The 22,126-nt window shown below is 38.7% G+C and overlaps 1 protein-coding gene across 1 annotated transcript in view; it reads right to left on the minus strand.

Annotated features, from left to right (window-relative positions):
* The window catches only part of LOC145484510 (uncharacterized), a 113,187-nt gene that overhangs the window by 51,889 nt on the left and 39,172 nt on the right, over positions 1-22,126 (minus strand). The window lies entirely within an intron of this gene.

A 22,126-nucleotide genomic window follows, 5' to 3' on the forward strand; every position in this document is an offset into this window, starting at 1 on the left:
GTCCACAGAGAAGAAAATGACCACCTGTGAAACTAAGAGATCAACCAGAAGAATTGAAAGGCAGGGAGGAATTCATTGTCGGTCAAAGGTTAGAGGTTTTGTGGAGTGAGAACGATTTAGAGGGTACAAATTGGAAACCAGGCTGGTACAGGGGAGAAGTTCAACGTTTTGATGAGGAGAACGATGTTGTGTACATATGGTACTTTAAGGATCGTGCGGTTTATGGCCTGGATGCTACTGGAGCCCTTGTTGATGGGGTCATTCGTCCAGCTTGAGATAATAGAGAGATTAAGCATGAAGTGATGTTGATTTGAACAAACTAACAGAAATTCAACTATATCAATATAGTTGAATTTCTTTTTGTATACAACGGTCTGTACTCTACAAGATAACGTTCAGAAGTCGCTTTTTTTACAAGATTTTTAGGAGGAACGCCATGCCTTTTGTTGCTGTTAACTGGGATATTATTTGTAGATTTTTATAATGCTACCGACGATATCTTTTGTAAAGCATGGCTGCTTAATTATTAACGTGTATATTTTCTTGTGAAGTATGATAGCCAACGGTTATTCAAATGAAGGGTTATTTCTTTGAAAAAAATTATAGCATGTTCAATCTTGTACAACGAAGACTGCAAAACAGTTGGGTTTTGTTGCAAACGCACGCGTCGGTATTTGAACGGCGAAGGTCGTACTCTAGATGTTTCGTGCCATTGATTTTAAGAGGAACACGACTGTTTTGCAATCTACATAAAACAACTTAAGTTGATGAAGGACTTTTTGAGTTACTGTTTTCTTTGTCATATAATGTCGGATGCGTACTCAGAGTCACCGCTTTATATGCTTAAACGTTACTAGTGCTTATAAATGGGGTCTTCTGCAGTATCAAAGCGAAGTGGTAAACATTGTGTATTTGTACATGACATAAGGAGGGGTTCGCAATGCATTGTAGGGCGATTCCAAATTGTCTTTTCGTTCGGTCGAATACCTTCTGTTTGAGTACCTGTGGAGTGGAAAAAACGTAATTACATGACTTATTTACTAGGATTTAACATTGTTGCGTGCGCTTGGAGGTTATTTCTACATGTTAAAGTCGATATTATGTTAGCTGATCGTAGGTGAGTAGACACAAATTAGCTTACAGATCGATGTTCAGCTGTCAGATTGTTATTTGAAGATTTGTTCATGTCAGTTGTCAAATATCAACAATTTTTGAAGTCTTACGTTTTGGTTTACAACTGCACAATCAGCCGAAATACAACAACTATTTCTAAGCTCGTCAATACATCGTTTGTCATGTGAGTGGAATATGCATCATGTTACGAAATACTGTACTGTTGTAAGACAAAAAGAATGTGTACTGTAGTTATTAAAGCATTGCGTGTAAACTAAGAAAGTGATGCCTGATTTATTTGAGCGTACAATGCTTAAAACTTGTTAAGGCTTAAAAAAAGTGACAAAAAAAAACTGGAAAATCCTGGGGGGTGGGGGTCCACCACAGACCCTCTGGAATGGAAATTCCAGGGGGGGGGTTAAAACTGAACAACCATCCGTGGGGGGGATATGGATATTTTCTGGAAACACACAATGAACAAAATAAAAAAAAACAATCGGAAATAATAACAATTGCACAATAATTAACAATTGAATAATTAAGTGAGATATATGTCAAAGTGACCACACCGAAAATTCTCTCAATGGAACAGTTTTTATGGGCCACCTGTAATTTTTTCTAGGGGAGTAGGGTAAAGAACCTGCTTTGATATGGTTATATTTTTTTACTTGACTGTAATATTACAGACAGCATTTGACAAGTTCAAAGTTGGCTAATAATAGCCTTATCACTTAAGGTCCATAAATGGTTCAGCTTCTGAAGGGTACCTATTTTGTAAAAGGAAACATTTTTAAACAAAATTTAGTCCCCAGTAAAGTTTAAGAGATGCTCCACATGCTGTGTGAAGGACATGTTAAGACAATGTTTGATATGTCTATACATGCATGTCAAACATGAACCAAATTTCAAGCCTCATGGCTGCCGCGAGGGCCCTGTGGCCGAATTTTCAAGTTTTGCAAATTTTGGAGAAAGGAAAAGGAAATCGAACCTTTTGATGTCATTTCCAAAAGTAGTTCGCCAAAAGGGTTCTTTTGGCCAAATAAGAAAAAATTTGTTATTTCACTTCTGCGGCTGATTCTTGATATTTTCGGATTTACGCTCTTAAAGTCATTTAATGGGATAATTCACACAAGCATTGAACTCCACCCATTTCCTTTCAGCTGGATGATTCTGTTATAAGAGAGCAAGGGAATTCAAGTTAACTTAAGCAATAAAACTGCAGAAGTGGTGGAATACCATTTACATTCCCTTTATCAGAACCTTGTCAGGTGCATCAGAGACAAGTTGCTCTGGGAACATGATTTTATAGCCAATAACTTTAATTTCGCTTTCCTCTTGTCTCCATGGTCACATGCAGGCTTACCTCGTTTGACATTGTTTGAATAAATGGTGCTCTTCCTGTGTTACTTCTGTAATTAGCCATTTTCTCTTGGACACAAAGTAGTAGGTAGAATTCATGTCCATGATCAACTCTTATCTGGTCCCACATGCCGTACTCTAAAACTGCAGGTCTGTTAATGAGCAAGAAAAATGTAGAATGAATTTTACTTGTTTTATTCCATCCAACATGACAATGATGGACTTTATATATGCTCACCTGTATATATGATCATAGATTACAGAGTTGTTTTCATGGATACAAATGATACCAGTTTTCCACTGTACTCATCTGAAGCGCACACGAGTTAGTCCATACATAACAAGTTTTTCGTTTCGATCAATGTGCAGTTTGTGTCCAAAGTAATCTGCCTTGTAAGGTAGTGGATTTATATTATGTTGGACATTAGCACATCTTGCTGCATAATACAGTGGAGAGACTACAGACAAAGCTTTCCCAACATGTCTATTTCCAGCATCAATTCCCTTGATTTTCAAGAATCCTTTTGTCATTTTACGACCCCAAGTTGGTCCAGCCTGTAACAATGACAATAAATATACGGAAATAATTGTGAATCAAAATCTTTTTGAGTATAATTATGAAAATATTGCAAATGATCTGTATAAATAACGACAGAATTTATAGTACCTGAGCTCACCTGTTTAAATGCAGCTTGAACAGGTCCTTTGAGTTCATCAGTGGTGATACGAATATGAACAATATTGTTATTTAAAGAGAACCTCCTAACTGTTTGTTCACTGAATCCCTTTTCTCTTTTAATGTTACTGATTTCGTTCCTTCTGCTGCTATAGAAAAGATTTTAACTTCCCAGTGTCCTTGTGAGCTGTTCTTTAAAATATTTCCAGTAAAACAGCAAGCGTAAACGGCCATAAAATTTGACAAGGTTGACAATGTTTATATTTGAGATGAGACACTGAGTGGCACACTCAGTCCTGGCTGTTTTCATCATCTTGCTCAGTCGAGAGTCGTTTAAAAATATGATAGAATATATGTTTCAAACCGTAGCAAATTAGTTTCTCATATCCATATGCCTCATGTCAACTCATGAGTAAATAAATCAGTCCCTGTACATTGAATTAACAACTCGACTGACCTCTGAGGTCAGAAGGTCACCTGATATGTCATTATGTTACTTTTCCCAGGTTTCACATTACACACGTAAATATTGAACATCACGCTATTTAGTTGAATTATGGGATTTAAAATCTCTTTAAAGACATTTTGATTTACAAAGAAAATTGAAAAAGCAACATTTTGACATAATTGTTAGCTTCTAAGATATCGTTCATAGATGTATGATACCCTGACATAATTTTAACACTGGATTGATCTCTTTGATGTCAACGTGATTCATAGTTTTGTGTTTAGTAACATTTGGCACACATCTAAATGTGCGCAAAGATAAATACTGAAAAATAAGAAACCATTCATCTGCAGGAAAAGCTGGACCACCGAAGATAATAATGTTTTAAATTCTGCATATTATTTATTTGAGCCACAAGCTACCTGCTGTCAGTAATGCTTCGTGTCGCTTAGCAAAAGTGACAAACTCACTCTATGAAAATAAAGGCTTAGTTACATTTGTTTCATTCTTTTATTTTTCTAATCTGAAATTTCTGTTATATAGGCTTAAGATTTTCTTTCCAAATTTACCGTTCAATTTCCTATCCTGGCCATATTTGAAGACATTCCTTCTCATTTGATTACTGTAAAACTTTACAATCACATATCTTAAGGAGGTTCAATATTTGCCGGTGTCGTTGAAGGCGTCAAAAAGTGTCAGACATTTATTATTTACTTGCTGAAGTTGTGCTCTTAATGGTTTTAAGTTGCGCTTGTTAATGCAAATCAAACATGTTCACTTCCTTATAAAGTTATTGCGAAGTCTGTCAAGAGCAGCATGAAATTTTGTGTGAAAAATTAAACAAACATTTGATACATGATCCTCAGTTACAGCAGCACAGAGTTAATCTGTTTTAATGGTAATATGGTTTTTTTAAGTATGTCCAGGCAGATTCTTTTAAGGCAAACAGGCTTGGGTGGCACTTCTAATTCCCTTTTTCTGTTCCTACTTTTTCTTCTCCAATGTATGCCTGCTCGCAGGCCAGTGCCTCTCAATACAAATGCAGATTGCATTCTGCTTTCAGGAGTATTAGCCATCACGATCGACTTTTGAAATTACTTTTCCTGGGAGTGGGGTGGGGGTGGATTAGTGCTACTTCTAAAACATAATCATAACAGTAAAATTGAGCGTCATAAGTGACTGAAATGACTAAAACACAGAAACACAGGCTGTGCCATTTTAGTTAGCAAAGGCTGGTGATATATGAGCAGCGACAGCAAAGCTTATTTTTTTCGCTTGAGATTCACGTACTCGGCTCATTCCTTTCATGCCTCTAAATAACGCATTCAGTGCCAAGGGCATTACTTATCTCCACTTATTAGTCCGTGTAACTGACGATGTTTGGAGATCTGACACCGGTGTGGTGCTGAAGGGTGTGGTCAATGTCATCATATTATGCTTCATGGTGAAAATGGCAGGGGTCCAGAAATCCAGGTACCTACTACCATCAGCAGATTTGTTGCATCTGAGAATGCAGAAGTTCAACATACACTGTTGCAGACTGCGAAGGCTACGTTGATTGGAGGTGGAGACCACAGAGTGCCTGTTCGAGTACTTCTTGACTCGGGAAGTAAAAGATCTTACATCACAAAGAAGGTGGCAGAATCGCTGGCTTTACAAGGACCCTCTGAAGTCCTTAGTGTGTCTATGTTGGGAGGAGAATAAAGTCAGACAAAGAGAATGAAGAGAGCAAGCTTCTTCCTCACCTCTGTCCAAGGAACTGATTTCAAACCAGTAGAGATGGAAGCCCTTACCATAGACAAGATTTGTATGCCGCTCGACCCAGTAGAGCTCAACCTGGAGAAATATCCTCATTTGAGGAACCTCATGCTTGCAGACCTGTATCCCTACAGTTCAGTGGACATGAATGTCTTGATAGGAGCAGACCTCTATTTATCATTTGTAACTGGTAACTGTGTGAAAGGAGAAACTTTAAATTCTCCTACAGCAGTTGAGTCCACACCAAAAGCTCTACGTCAATGCTGTCAATGGTACGCATAGACCCAGTCACAGCTAGCCTAAAGCAGTTCTGGGAACTTGAGTCTATTGGAATTGTTGACAAGAATGACGCATTTATGTCAGTTGAAGAAGAGGATATTGTTGTGATATGTAGTTGACATGATCTTTACTGAGGTCTGCTTTTAACTGCTGCATGTTTCTAGGTGTGTTGCTGTATCCTAAAATCTGACCAGCAGATAGGCCTTGCAAGGACATGCCACAACTAGCTGCATATAAGCCTCTGCCTTTTTGCAATGCAGATGTTTTTTGTGACCTGTCATGTGGGTAAATGTACTTTGCTTCCATTGTTACAACCCCCATGAACAATGACCAAAAAACGATTTTCTTACAGGTAGCTCACTTCACTTAAACTTCTTTTCAATTGTTGATTCTGTAATAGAAAAATCAACCATGACAAAAATTAAAATATTTTTGTGCGAATTATAGAGTTTTTGTTATGATGCTATGCAGCTGCGAAACATTAAAAACACCTTTTATCTCTGCAAGCTGTTGTGTTGCCACATTAAGCTGTGTTTACAAGGTGCAACACTTTTTTGGCTCCTTTCTGAGTGACAAATCCATTTCCTCTGGTGACTTCTAGGAGGAATGCAACAAGAGGTTTGTTATTTCGAAATGGATTTTATATGGCTGGCATCAAACATGATCCAGAATGATGAGAAGTACCTGTTTTGGCATGGGTGAGGTGTGATGGAATGTGACATCAGTACTTTTTCTCTGAAATCATCAAAAGGAACTCATTTGTACCAGTTTTACGTTTGCATGTCACAAGAAACTCGGAAATGTGTGCTACTCATTTTAAAGTGCGTTCTTATTGTAGCCTCCCGGTAACTGTACCTTTCCAGGAGGGCTGTAATCTTGTTCATCTTTAAACAGTTGGTCTGTATTTTTTTCTTCAACTAGAACGCCATCACACACCAGCACGGTAACCACTCGTAGTACATCTGATGCAGTCAAACATTTCATAAAACCTCACTGGTATGTTGGCTGAAATATCAGTTGAGTGCACAGGAAGTGGACATGCACAAAAACCATTTGCTTTGCAGTTTGTTCTGGTCCAGTGTCGAATACATGCTCAGCTGTTCGTGGTGCCAACGACATGCCTTGGTACTGCAGCATTGAACCTCAACATTTTTCCTTTGCATTCCTCGTCTTTGCTGGTTTTTCTGTGGTACCAACATGTGCGCTCACCGGAAGTTTCTCTGAACATGAAACTCGTTAACATAATCTGAAACACGAACCGCATTTTTGCGACATGAACTCCAACTTTGCAGCAAAATTTTGATGAGTGTTTAAGGATGGAAGTGTGGTGTTCAGGAGATTTTTTTACAATATTGACCAGTCTCTGAAGAAAGTTCCAAGCTTAACCTTTTTACCTACTCCTTAGCCCAAGCGAAAACTCTCAGTGCTCTTAAACTTTTTCAAAAATGCCGCCATTTTTATGTATATGTTCCTATGGTTTTATGTTGTCTTTCCCAGTTTCTCGGCACGTGCGAATGAGCAAGCACAGTCGTTTTTCAGCTCTGTCCACACCAAATTCAAATTTTCAACTCTTCTGGTCAGCGGTAACATGCTCACGTCATGAGCTCGTGCTTGATCTGTTCCACGATAATTTGTTAGCCATGTTTTGTTCTTTTTGTGGTTTTCAAGCCTCTGAAAATACCAATTTTTGTTCTAGCTGTGGAAAAGGTGAGTTATTGAATCCTTGAGCTGGTTGTACGTGCAGTTCACCTGCTTTGCTGTTTATTTGAAACCCGAGTGTGTTGGGGCCATTTGGTCCACTTAAAACAATAACAGGGTTGGCCAGTGATTTTTGAGTGCACGGTACTTATTCAAGGATGTTTTAGACTGGACCTATTGCATTGCCTGGAACTATCATAGTAGGACTCATGAGATTCTGTGTATGTTGTGCCTGTAGTGCTTTCATGAAGTAAAGAACCTTATAATCGTTATAATCCAATCCTTCACCATTGCCGCAACGTTTTTTCTCTCTGTGCTCAAGTAACCGCTGAGAATAATTTTCGGGCTGAGGTTTATTTTGCTTGCCCGGCTAGCATCTGGCATAGGGTAGGTCCTCAATATCTAACTATTCACTTCACAAATAATTAATAAACACAAAAGCTAAATATTGGTTATTGGCTAACCTTACAAGCTAAAAGAGAATTTGAGTAGATCAGGGTACTCACCCATATTCGCCAAATGGCCCCAAACCTTGGCGCCAGTCTTTACCTTTAGCTTGGCACCAAGTTTTAATTCATCGTCTTGGCAGGAGATCAATTTTCTTTCAACCAATGAATATGTGTTGTTGTCAAAAGAAAACAGGAAATAGTCTCAATCCTGGCCTTTGTTTTCTATTATGCACCTATCAATGTGAAGCTGCTGGGGGGGAGGCGGGGCATAGGCGGGGGTTCTGACATAACAAGTCTGCCCATGGTTGGGACTTTTGATCGTTTGCCAAGTCCCGGAAGTCGGAACTCTTGACTTCAACTGTTAGTAGACTGAGCACTGCCGATGCCATCTTGGATGACCGAGAATGACTTGAAACAAACTGAACATAATTGGAAGAAAACAATGTTTCAGATCGCTGGCTGTGCATGAGATGCTAAGAAGTTTGGTGTTGAACTGAACATTGTTGGAGATATTCTGTAAACATGGCCTTTGTTACAGATCTTGGTTTTTCCTTAGTTAAAGGTTAACTCCATTGCTAAACATCATTGATTTGTATTTTGAAAGTTGTGTATGGAAACAAATTTCTGAATCCTACATAAAGTAAGACTGTTCTTAATTAAGCTCAAATGAATTGAAATTATGAAACATTTGACAGGATAGTGTTCTGTATTCTCCTTCATACATTCAATTTGCAATGCATGTTGTTTCTAAGCATGTTGTGATTTGAGTACTAAAAGAAAATTGAATTATTGAACTTCATCTTTATGAGCCTACCATGTGCAGTGTATTATTGTGAATTAGTGAATACATCAAAGATCTCGAGTCCTCTTATGGGGCTTTTTTCATATTTCTCTACTACAGATAGAGGTCAACATTTTATTTCCATTGTTTCTGTTTAAAATGTCACAATGGTGTAAGACAGTCATGATAAGAATTTCCATGTTTTCTGTCTTGTTTAGTCATGTATGTTTAGGGAGTCGTAACAATTTTAATAAAAAGTAGGTGACATCTTTATATTGAACAGATGTTGCATTTTGAAGTTGTTACTTTGTAACCTTTTATTTACAACTTTTTGATGTTTAATTGTTTTCTTTGACAGACCTATGCCTTTTTCTAGATAGAGGTGGAGAATTTGCATTCCTTTGAATAACACTAATATCCCTGGGATGGGGAATTTGCACTTTTTTGACCAAGGTTAATTTCCTTGGGGTCGGGCATTTGAACTGAAAAGATGATCAGAGTTCAAATCCCCCGCCTTTGCCCGGCCTCCCCCCCCCAAGCGGCTTAACATTGATAGGTGCATTAAACAAGTAGCAGTGTGGTTGAAGGATAAGCACTCAAGAAAATAAAGTCGTAAGCGTAACCTACCTGTCATGGTGTTTGAGAAATGAACAAAAGCACACCATTGTGTCATTAAATTGGTCTACCATGAATGAAAATTAGAGGGAATTTTTTTAGCATTTTAAACCTCAGAATTATGCAACACAAGATAAGTCTTAAGTTTATTGCTAGCTGCTTCTTTGTTTCAAATTTGATTGGTGCTCTTTGATCAAAAATTAATAATTAAGGTGTACAGGGAATCTTCTTACCTTTCTGTGTCTTCTTGAGTAAAGTCCTACATGTCATTTTCTTTTCGATTAAGTTATTCACTCGATCGACAAACGAAGACAAACAGACAACTGGCGAAGAAAAAGTGCCCAGCGTCGGAAAAAAAACAAGAAAACTCTCAAGCTGCAAGGCTGGGGTACACTGTGTATCAGCCAATAAGGAGGCGTGAAATTTCCCACCTTTCTTATGGCTGTCAATCAAAGTAGTATCATCAAATGGAGTGACCAGAAATTTCCCACTTTGCATGGGTATTTGGCATTCCCCCTCAACACCCCCTCTAAGGAACCTCGAAATGTCAAAACACGTGAAGATGGATTCGATGGATTCGGACAGCAACATCGGTGGATCAGTAAAACAAACAGAATCTTGTAGTAATTTTCTTAGTAATGGAATCAAGCGACAGATGTCGAACAGTAGTGACACTAGCGATGCTGATGAGTGTCAGAGAAAACCGAGACGGCCAAAACTAAGGCAAAGACCAACATGACAAGTGAGTCTTCCTTCATGTAAACATCACTACGAAGAGGATACCTTGGATGATGACAGGCTCTTTGATTCAAACAAAACTATTTCAGCTTGTAGCAAAATAGTTTCAGCAGTGGAAGATGGGTTTGCATCTTCAAATGAAAGTGAAAGTGGTTTAGCAGATCTTCCACGTCCATATCTACCGTATAAAAACGAAGCGACCAACGATTGGCGATCTCCTTTGTCCCAAGATACAGAAAACAAGCAGTTGTCCACTTTTTCGGTTGATAGTGATTGTACTGATCATACAGTGATCAATGCTGCAGTTATGAATGAAGAAGCAGAAGATCAAACTCACAGATTCGGAGTCCAACTCTAGCAGTTCCAACGTTGAAGAACTCGATTTGTGTGACGATTCGAGTGGAAATGATAGCAGTTCAGATGAAAGTGACAGTGACTCTTTCCTTTCGGACGATGGAAGTGATCGTGCAAACATATTTATGAAGAGCATTTATGAAGGATCTAATTTATCTGTAGGTACAAGTTGTATTCTCATTACGCAGTTTAGTCGCAAGTACAAGCTCCCCGTAAATATAGATTACTTCATAGAAAGTGCAACGTACGGATTTTCATTCACGAGTTGCAAGACTTTACAAAACAAATGAGTGAGCGCAGCGAATGAGTGGGTTTTCCAAAGTTTTCAATGAGTGAATAAAAATCTGTACAAACCACTTTCTATGTTGTAATTTGTTTATTTTATGCAACGAGAATTAAACATATTTGTTAAATCAGTTTTGGTTTTCCCGATACCATAAGTTTACATGCAGAACAAGAACAAATTCAAAACTGATCTAAATGACCGAGCGTAATAAAAAACAAATCTGCTTTCCAGTCCAGCAACAAGCGGACAAAGAGCCTACACAAGCTTAAATATAATACCGGAGAATTCATAAATACATAGAGTGAAATCGTTCTGCTTGTCCCTAACCAATCTCAGGTTTAATCATGTAATGGCGGCACTTTGCGCTGTGCAAAGACAAATTCGGACTCTGACTCACACTGTTCCTCCTTGAATGTTGTTGGCTTTCTGATGTTAAATTAACTTCCTCGGTTTCTCAAATGGCCAGTGATTCTCAAACTGAAGTTCTAGCACTCAAGATGTTGGATATATTCCACTGCTGTTTTTCTGAAAGTGAACTAAAATGGGAAGCCGAAGCCATGTTCTTGAAACAGAAACTTTTAGCAGGCACTGATTTCAAGACCGCTCTTCTTGGAAGCCAGTTGAGTGCTTAACTCTGATTGGCTAAGTGATTCTACTCTGAACAGTGATTGGTTATAAAAATTACTTTCACATGGGAAGAATGCTCTACGCGAAGCTGATTGGACGTATCACTTTTTTCACATGTGGAAATATAGCACATGTAGAATTCTATTTGCAAGGTTTATTGCCTAAAATTCTTGTTATATGAACAATAAAGATGAGAATGATCTACTCACTTTACTAAAGTTACATTGTCCTGAAGGGGTTGAAATTGCTTTACCCCAAACTTACAAAGAACTGTTAAAAAAGACTATGCCATCACTAGCCAACATTGTGAAAGTGCGGGTTTGTTCGATTTGCACAAAAAAAATCGAAGGAGAGGCCAGGGAGTGTGACGATGGACATCCTGTGGGAAGGCCAACTAAAGACGAATCATACTTCATCGAATTACCCCTGGAACCACAGCTGAAAATGGTTATTGAAGGTAGCATTTTAATCATTATTTACGCGGTAGATAGAACTTGACATTACCATAAAGTAATCAATTGCTGTGACTACGAATTTTTAACCTGTCAACGGCTCTTGCCTTTCCTTTTTGTGAATTACAAGGGTCGCGGTGGGCATGAGTTGAAGTTTAAGTTGTGACAACACAGTTTGAATGTGAGGCTCGATCATGATTTAATGTACAGCAGAACCCCTCTATTTTGTATTCTTAGAAGAGAACACCCGATTTTTCAGTACAACAAAAAACTGATATGAAAAGGTCAGTTTCAGTGCAACAAACTCAACTGGGGCCAACCCAAACATTACTCCACAAATCCACAAAGGAGTCTGGCTTTGATAGTTCATAAGCCAATCCAAAAAGAGAATTATCTCTATAATTCAAAGTGTTGGCAGGCCCAGCTGAGTTCATTGCACTGTAAAAGATAATCGGTGGCTGTTTGAGAGAGTAGACACTGTGCAAGCAAGCAAAGCATGCAAGCGATGGGTGTGAGCCATACCAAAGTTTATACCATGCTATAGAAATACAGCCAATCAGATTGCAGGAAAGCCGTTGTATATTCGTCGGTGTTTCCCCGAACCTTCACATTGTGCACTGAATTGATTGTATAAAGCTATTATGACATGGTATAAAATAGTTATGCGAAGCTTTCTCGTGATATACCGTGGAATATTCCACTTGTCACTTGTAATTTCTTTGCTTACTTGTGGCTGAAGGCTTGTGTGTATAGAAAGAAAATACAAGTGACTTGTGGGATATCCTAAAGTATACCACTTAGCCTGCATAGTAAGCATTTCCGTTTGAACAGATTTTGCTGCATTCTAGCTCTGCAAAAGTTGTGGCAAGAGATACTCAAAAGCATTGCATAACATAGTAGGTATACCCCACACACGTCATGTCGGCATCATGAAGTGTCCCAACCAAATAGGCACCAGTTGTAGACCCATTTATACCACACAGAAGCATCTCCTTATCAGCATTTACCACTTGAGCTTTCAATGTCGCTTCACAACTCCTCATATGTCACATTACACATTCATGTATAGGTCACAAAGTGTCTTATGAAATGATACAAAAATTTTTACTTGTACTGCTTTTGTCTTGACAGAAATTACTCTTGCACCCTAATTACTTTAACAAGCTCCAGTCATAAATTTGTATCAGTTAATTGGTTTATCGATTGAATCATCAAAGGATTGACTAATGAGATTTTCACTTAACTGTTGTAGACGCATGGACTATCAGCTCTGAACAATGTCCATAGCCATTTGCAGGGCAACCTTCCCAATTTTGGTTTAGTTGTATTTCTGTCAAAAAATTCTTGTTGTTCATTTTCTTTGGAAAGGCCAAGTAGAGAAGGTGGAAGGATGAGGAGAAGTAATGCAATGGAAATCTGATCTTGATGTTGCAAAATTTGTCACTTCCACATTTCCCATGACGTGCGTTGTTTGCTCACTAAATATTTTTCGTAAGCATTGTTTTCAGTTTCTCTTGGGATGATTGTAAATCCCAAAAGGAATTGAAGACAATGGTCATGCAAAATTTAAGGGATGGGGCAGGGGGTGGGCAAACAAAGTGTCTTGTGGGAGATGTGGAAGTAGTCAATATGATGATTTTTTATCATGGATTGTTCCTATGGTGTCAAGGTATTATTCTGTGAAAAGAAGCTATAGATAAAAGAGAAAATGGAGTAACATTTTCTTCTGGTAGTAATGTTATTCTTCAGTCCAAATGTAATTGCTTTTCAGAGAACTTGTCAGAAATTTTTGGAGCTTGTAGAAAGCAAGAGTGGAATGCACTGAAGAAGCAAGCTCTTATAAAGACATCACAGATGGAACCTTATACAAGAACTTTTACAAGGAAGTACATGGTGAAAGTGAAGATAGAACATGTTGTCATTTAAGTTTGATCATTAGTGCTGATGAAGCTCCTCTGTTCAAGTCCATTCACTGCTCTATTTGGCCTCTATATCTGTGTATTTTAGAGCTTCCATCACAGAAAAGGTTCCTATAATAATATATTCCTATATTCCTGCTACAGTGATGTACACAACCTGTTATTACATGTACATGTAGGTAGTTGATGGTCATCTCCATTGTCAGCAGATAAATTTAAATGTGGAATGGTGGCCATATTTGTTCACAGCATACATGCAAACAAGCAATTTTTCTCCAAAACTGTACAGAAATTTTAAACTTGAAAGATAGATTATGCCTTGAGCAGGATTTGAACCCACTTTCCCTGAAAACTAGTCAGGTATGATCACCACTACACTACCAGGACAAGCAATTGCTGGCAACATTACAACTGATTTTAGTAGTGAATGGGAGTAATATATGACATTGGAATCCTGAGCTGCTGTTATTTCTTTCAATCAGATGATGCTGGATTAACATGACTTTCACAGGCCAACAAGGGCAAACAACGCAAATAATAGACACCTTAATTACTTCTCTTGAGCCCTAAAGAAATGCTTTTGGCTCAAGAGAATTCATTAAATTGTCAATATACATAATGGCATGCACAATTCATGTTCTCCGCTTCTCCATCTTTTAGTGCTACTTTTTATTATTATATGTTCAGATATTCAGTGAAGAATGTTCTTCTCACTGGGCTTCGGCATGGTATAAAGAAACTCAAAATCAATTCCTTTTAGGAACGATTTCTTTGCAAAATTGGAATGCTGGAGACAGAAGGTAAACATTTCAATATTTTTATTTAAACAATAGTTTTTGGCTCAACATTATTTTGCTCTAAGAACACAAACTGCTTATTGAGAGAGCTTTTATCGTTTACACAACTATGTTAAAAAAATAGGTCCGCAATGCATACTGGGGTCTTATGCTTAGTTTTATTCCTTTCTGTTGGAATGCTTTTTTCAAATGTCAGAACCTGGGAGTTGAATTGCTACAAGTGAGACAGTAGACATAACAAGTGGTTACAATTTTTAAGTGGGAAATGTATAGCAGAATACTGTTTACTTACTTACTTTATCCTCTAATAATAATTATCTGTTTAGCTCTTAGTCCTAATGGGACATAACACAACCACTATCTCTCAATTTAGCCCTGTTTTGTACAGCATGTTGTGCCTTGTCCCATGTGGGTTTTAACTCTCTGAACACGGCACTGTTTACACATGTCAAGTGAACTTGGACATCTAGCGTCAAAAGGTTTTGCTGCTGTAATGACTAAGCCTATTTAAAAACATGACAACATAACAACTGAGTACCGCAAGGCTGTCAGTTGTTTTTTGAGTAGGGGATTCCATCCAAAATGTAGGCAGATAAGGTTTGTGTGAAAAACATGGCATGAAGTGGCTGGACAAATTAAGACGCACATTGTGCATCGTTCGGGGTGAGTATGGGAGGGGGTCGCCCCCTCCCACTGGGAAGATTTTGAAAAGTAATTCCCTGACATGCAATGTGGGGCTTCTTTTAGCAAACATTGTGTACATTTGTTGATGATTTTCCCTCTCTTAATTGTTATTCTCCAATCCAGTGTTCGTATAAACATCACAGCAAAAAGGTTAAGGAAGATTGACTCACTCAAGCAAATTGCTCCAAAAACAAACAACTAGAAGATTTCAATAATAAGTAGAAATTTTTCATTTAAGTTTCGCCTGCCTTACTAGTGTTTTGTTGAGTTATTTTTTACAAGAAAATACCTCTTAGTCAGCGCGTCGAGTATGTTACAGGTCAATGGGTGAGAGAGTGAGTGAGTGAGTGAGTGAGTAGTAGTAGTAGTATATCTTTATTGCACCTTACTCTCCAATGGGAGGTATTGGTCTGTTTACAATAAAGGTTTAACATTAACTAGTACAATAAGAAATAACATTCACTTGATTCTTTTATAATTCAAATAAAATTAAATAAAAATTATAATGTTCATTTCGTTTGTAAGCTGAGAATCTCTTTTCTTTTTTTAAACATTAAGTTGATATATTTACCTATTATTTTTGATGTAACTCTATTGTCAGCTCTAAGTAAGTACTTAGTTCTCTCGTTATCGCTCAGATTTGCATAAAGTGCATGTTTGTTTGAAATGTGAGAATGGAGCTCAACTCTTATGGTAGCATACCCCTGGCAATACATCAAGAAATGCTGTTCATGTTCTACGCAATTTTCTTTGCATACTAAGCATGTTCTTTCCTCTACTGGGATTGATGCTCCTTTATTTTCGTATTTTCCAGTTTGTATTTTAATGCGTGACATCCTAACCTAAGCCTTGTCAGGCTAATTCTGTGTGCTGAGTTTGTAACCGTTTTCAGGTAATTTTCAAATTGATAACTCTTTTTAACTTCCTTGTGCGTAAATTTTTCCCTTGAAGTTGTTGATGAACTGTTCTTAGTCTCAAGCCAGTTTTGTGAATACTGATTTCTAAGATTTTTGTTTATTTTTAATCGACCGTTCTTGATGTGTTGCCGTGTTACTGGTTCTGTTGATTCTGTTACTTGATACCCCCTAGTGATCTCTTCATTAATTGTAACATCAAAGAAAGGTGTAGAAGTTGTTGCATATTGAAATGCTTCACGTAACAAAACGTTGCTACAAGAATGCTTCAATCTTTGCCAATAGCTAAAGATTGAGGCTTTTATATCAATGCTTAAAGGGTACCTCCCAAGCTCTGCCCTGCAGGCAATATTTTCTGTATACCATGGGATGTTTAATGTTTGTTTACAGACCTTAATGTGGACTTGTTTAATAGTACTTTTATCAAAATGAGTTCTGTATGACAATAGTTCTGGTCCCCAAATTTCACATGCATAAAGTAACACGGGTTTAACAAGAGCATCGAAAAGTTTGTTCTTAATTGCAATAGTTGCTGAATCTGAGTTAGAAAAGGATCTTTTTATTATCAAGAGAACTTTCGTGGCTTTTTTGCTGAGAATTTCTCTTGCATAGGTGTAACGACCGGATGAAGTCATTTCTACACCTAAATATGTTTGTTTATCAACAATTTGTAAAGTTTCATTATTGTATTTGAAATTTGTATTGTTTTTGTTTTGCCTGTTACCACTAAATATGATTATGTTCGACTTTTTAGTGTTGACTTTGAGCTTCCATTGCTGAGCATGTTGATGAATTACATTGAGCGATTGTTGCAGCCCTTCCGGAGAAGGACTGATTACCAACAAATCATTTGCATACATTAAGCAGTTTATAGAGCGATACCCTAACATCACACGTGGAGATTTGTTCTATTTAAAATATTGCGGTAGATCATTCATAAATAACGAAAATAAAACTGGACTTAGGCCATCACCTTGTCTTATCCCTTTGTTACATGAAAAAAGTTCAGTAAGCATGTTTTGATTAATTTTAACACAACTCCTAATTAACGAATACATGGACTTAATAACATTCAAGAATTTTCCTTGAATTCCATATTTGTGTAATTTATGAATCATACCGGATTGCCATACGCTATCGAAGGCTTTCTCGTAGTCAATGAAACCAACATAAAGTTTCTTGTGATGTTTGCTGTATTTATTGAGTAATTGCTGGAAAATGAATAAACTGGTTTTCTGGTTTTTAAATTGGTTTTATAACACCAATGTTCCATTCAGTTGGGAAGGTGCCATTTTCAATGATGTCGTTGAATATTCTTTCTAGAGAAGGCATGAGATAATACCGCCCATGTTTGATCATTTGATTCAGGATGGTGTCCGTACCAGATGCCTTTTTATTTTTGAGTTTAGATATTTGATCATGAATTTCTTTTGCAGTGATAGGCGCGTCTAAAATTTCATCGGTCATAGTTGTTGTTTGGTCAGGATTGTTTTGAAACATGACGTTTGCGTTCGTTTCTTGAGCTTCGTCATATAAAAGGTTTTGAAAATGTTTTATCCAATCTTCTGACAGAATATCGCAACTTTCTTTGACCGTCTCATTTTTACGAATTTTGTTTATTAGTTTCCAGAATTTGCCACTTTGGTTGGAATTCAAATTGTTTATTTCATTTAAAAGTTGATTTTTATATGTTTTGTACATCTTTTTTACTAGCGTGTTGTATTCCTTTTTGAGGGTAAAGTCGCAGTGCTTGTCGCAGTGATCGAGGAGCCGTGGGATTTATCTCCTTCGCCAGTTTCTGCAGCTTTTTCTTTAGTTGTCTGCAAGTATTATTGTACCATGGCTTGTGTTTCTTTGTACATTTTCGCATTTTACATGATGTCTCCAGGCTTAGTTTTGCAACTGATTTTAGCATTTGATCACCTGTAGCTCTACCGTTCAATATTCTCAATTTGTTTCCTATACATAATCGTAATATGTCGCCTCCTAGTTTGTTAATGGTATAATCTCAGTTGTTTCGTTTTGGGCAATTTTTATCGAGATTATATGCGTCATTTTCAATAAAGTCATTTAAAGTTCCAGTCCTAGCATTTAAATCACCAAGCAAAATGATTTTACCTTGTTTGGAATACTTGTGTATTTCTTGTTCTAAAACGCTTAGGACGTCCTCACCTGCTTTTTGCTGAGACTGAAGTGGGGGTAAATAAACCGCCGCGAGATAAATGTCTGAATTTATACCAAAAAGCTGTCATTGTAGGTGACACCAAATTATGTTTGGAGAGGCACTCTATATGAAAAACAAGGTCTGAATGTTTATTCTTTATCAAGACAGATACTCCGCCTTGACCTCGTTTACTTTTCGTGCTCCGTACGGTCCAGTGGACTATGTAATCCTGAAACATTAATGACTCATCTTTTGCCCATGTTTCTTGTAAGCAAATAATATAGAATTTTGATAGATTAGATTTAACTGATTTGATATTTAATTTTGTATTTGAAATGGTTTGATTGGTTGGTTTTAGCCTGGTTTTGAGTCCTTGAATATTCCATGAAATTATGTTGAAAACATTATTTTGATTTAACCATGAAGAGTTCATTTGAAAGAAAGAAAATAATTATATATATGTATTTATACAATCAACAAAACCCGGAAAAAATAAATGTAAGCTTTGATAATACTAATAAGGAAATATAGTACTTACTGATTATCAGGGAAATATAAAACTAAATATGTCTCACAAAAGTGTCTCAGTGTCACGATAAGGCTTACAGCTGCTTAACGTTTGCCAAGACTTGTCAGCAGTAAGTTGATTAAATGTTGCGCTGGACCTGCGTTCCTCCACTGTGACTTTCGTCCTTTTCTGCGGTTCTGTTGGTTCCACAGGAATGGCTTTTCCTGAAAACGGCGCTGTTTTGAGTGGTCTGAAGTGGCGTCGAATGAGTGTCCATTTTCTCTTGCCCATTTCTTCATAGAAGCAGCCACACATCCAAGGCCTTGTTTGTTGTAATGGATTCCGTCTCGTGTGAAGAAACCGGGGTCTTTCGCGTCTACCTCGAGGAATGCTGTATCCATCGACTTTATGTATTCATTAACTTCAGTTATTCTCGGACTGGGCGCATGGTGGTTGGGAGGAATTTCACAGAAGCATATTTTGACACACATATAAAGTGGGGGTTCTGGCACAGTGGGAAGCAAGAGGGCAAAAAACCGTCCGAAAAAGCCCCCCAGCTCCTTCTCCTCAGACTAAAGCTTCGGAGAAGGAGCTGGGGGACTTTTTCTGACGGTTTTTTGCCCTCTTGCTTCCCACAGCCAGAACCCCCACTTTATATGTGTGTGCTGTGCCAGAACTGCATGTGTGTGCTGTGCCAGAACTGAGGCATGAGCACTGTGCCAGAACTGTGTGTAATGCAACAGCAAAGCGAAAAAGCTGGTCCATCTTCCGTAAAAAATATGCGCAGATGTGCCCTCACTTGTATATACAAAACTGTGCCAGAAAATTTTTCCTATTGGAGAAGCGCACGCTCAGTGCATACTGCACCGACATGGCTGCCGCAAGATACACGTCCGATGTTCTGCAAAGGTTCTACGGCCCAATACCGAGGGAGGAAAGAATAAACCTTCCCGAGCCGTTGGCACATGAGGTTCACGCATTATATGACGGGTTCCAAATATCCCAAAACAGTTTCCAAGAATGGCTCCGTGTGTGGAGAATGGATATATCCGAAAGGAACCCAAACAATAAAGATCTTTTGAGGTTCGCAAGAGAGAACAAAGGAAAGATCACCGATTTGGTCGAACAAGAAACCCTAAGGTTAAATAGTGTTAAAGTAAGTTCTCAATAGAAAGAAATGACCAAACGCAATTCATGGAGCATTATTTCAAAGAAGACAAAACGCACATTTTCAAAAAGAATGAAGAGGACCTGATAAGACAAAAATTCGACAAATTCATTGAAAACGCAAAAGGAGAAATAGAGCACTGGTCCGAGATGGGATCAGGATGGGCGGTTGAAAGGATACAGGTCGCATACGTGGATGTTGCGCGCTATCAGCCACTTCGCGGAGGGACTTATCTGCCACTTCCCGCCAAACTGGCAAGAAAGAAAGCAATAATCAACGTCCAAAACAGGGACAACGAATGTCTGAAATGGTCGCTCAGAGCCGCTTTATTCCCTCCAAAAGATGGAAAGAACCCGCAAAGACCAAGCACATATCCTGTCAACGACGGCATCAACTACACAGGAATCGATTTCCCGACGCCGGTAAAACAAATAGAAAAGCTCAAGGCACAAAACCCGAAACTCGCAATAAACGTATTTGGCTGGGAAAACGATTGTGTGATTGTGCACCGGATAAGCCGAAAACAAGCGAACGTGTCGCGGATAAACTTGATGTTAATTGAGAAAGGGGAACTTCAGCATTACTGTTTCGTAAAAAGAGAAAGCACTTTGCTTTTTGATCAGACAAAGCACAGAGACGTAAAGCACTTTTGCATGCTGTGCTTGACCAGTTTCTCAAGAGCAGACTTGCTCGTGGAACACAAAAAATATTGCAACGGTGTGAACGGCAGGCCGACAAGGATTGTGATGCCGAAGGAAGGGGAAAACACCCTTTCCTTCGAAAACTTCAAAAAACAGATGAAGATGCCTTTCACTATTTACGCGGATTTTGAGGCTCTTGTCAGAAAGATTCATGGCTGTGAGCGTGAGAGAACGCAAACAAGCTACACAGAGAAGACCGAAAGGCACAAGGCATGCAGATATTCTTACCTTGTTGTGAGAAGCGATGGTGAAGTGGTAGGTTCCAACACTTACAGGGGTGAAAATGCGGTTGGGGAGTTTTTAGGTGCCATTATGCAGGAGGAAGAGAAAATAAGAGAGAGTTTGGCCACACCAAAGCCGATTGAAATGACATGGAAGGGCTGGGAAGACTTCAAGAAAGCGGCCGATTGCCACGTTTGCAACAAAGCTCTGATAAAAGACGAATTCATGGATTCTTTGCCTGTCTGGAACTTTGAAGAACTGGATGAAGAAGGCGTAAGAGAAAAATGGGTTTACTGGGGGCAAGGCCACAAAAAATGTTTCTACATGGCACAGAAAGAGAAGGAGAAGTGGGGATTTCAAAAGCTGAAAAGGCTGGAAGATGAAAAAGACAAGTTGGAAGCCGGATCACAGGAAAACTGCAAGTACTGTGGAAACCCTTTACTTCAGAAAAACTTCAGAGACGCAGTAAAGGACCATTGCCACATAACAGGCAGGTTTCGCAGAGCTGCGCACAGCGAATGTAACAAGAAACTGCGAATTAACCCGAAGACTGACCCAATACCAGTCGTATTCCACAACCTGAGGGGCTACGACGCGCACCACTTGATGCAAGCGATGTCGAAGCTGGAGAAAGAGGTGAAATTTGTCGCCAACAACATGGAGAAATATATCACATTCTCGGTAGGTAATCTTCGTTTCATCGACAGCTTGAACTTTTTGCAAGGGAGCCTTGATTCACTTGTAAGAGCAACACCGAAGGAGGCTTTGAAAATAACATCAACGATTTCGAAAGGCAGCGACCTGCTTTACAAAAAAGGGATCTATCCTTACGAGTACATGGACTCAAGGGAAAGATTCAGCGAGACAAGGCTTCCGGACAAAGAGAAGTTTTTCAGCAAGCTGAACGACGAGCACATAACAGACGAAGAGTACGCGCACGCGCAGGCCGTCTGGGGGGCTTTTGGATGCAAAACGATGGGCGATTACCACGATCTTTACGTGAAAACTGACGTCGCGCTGCTGGCGGATGTGTTTGAGAACTTCCAAAAACTGTGCCTTGATCAGTACGGGCTGGATCCAGCGCACTATTTCACGTCGCCAGGCCTCTCCTGGGATGCGCTCTTGCAAAAGACTAGGGTCGAGCTTGAGCTCTTGACAGACTACGAAAAGCACCTGTTCGTAGAAAGGGGGATACGGGGTGGAATCTCCATGGTGAGCAACAGGTTCACCAAGGCAAAGTACCGGGCTACGACCCCAGCAAGCCAAAAAAATACCTCCTCTATCTCGACACAAACAATCTTTACGGATGGGCGATGAGTTTGCCTCTCCCGATAAGAGGCTTCAAGTGGAAAAGCGAGCTGCCCACAGAGGAGGAGATTCTTGGGATGAAAGAAAACGCAAAGAAGGGGTGCATTC

Source organism: Orbicella franksi, chromosome 4 (assembly GCF_964199315.1).
Source record: "Orbicella franksi chromosome 4, jaOrbFran1.1, whole genome shotgun sequence".
In the NCBI taxonomy this organism is placed as follows: Eukaryota; Metazoa; Cnidaria; class Anthozoa; order Scleractinia; family Merulinidae; genus Orbicella; species Orbicella franksi.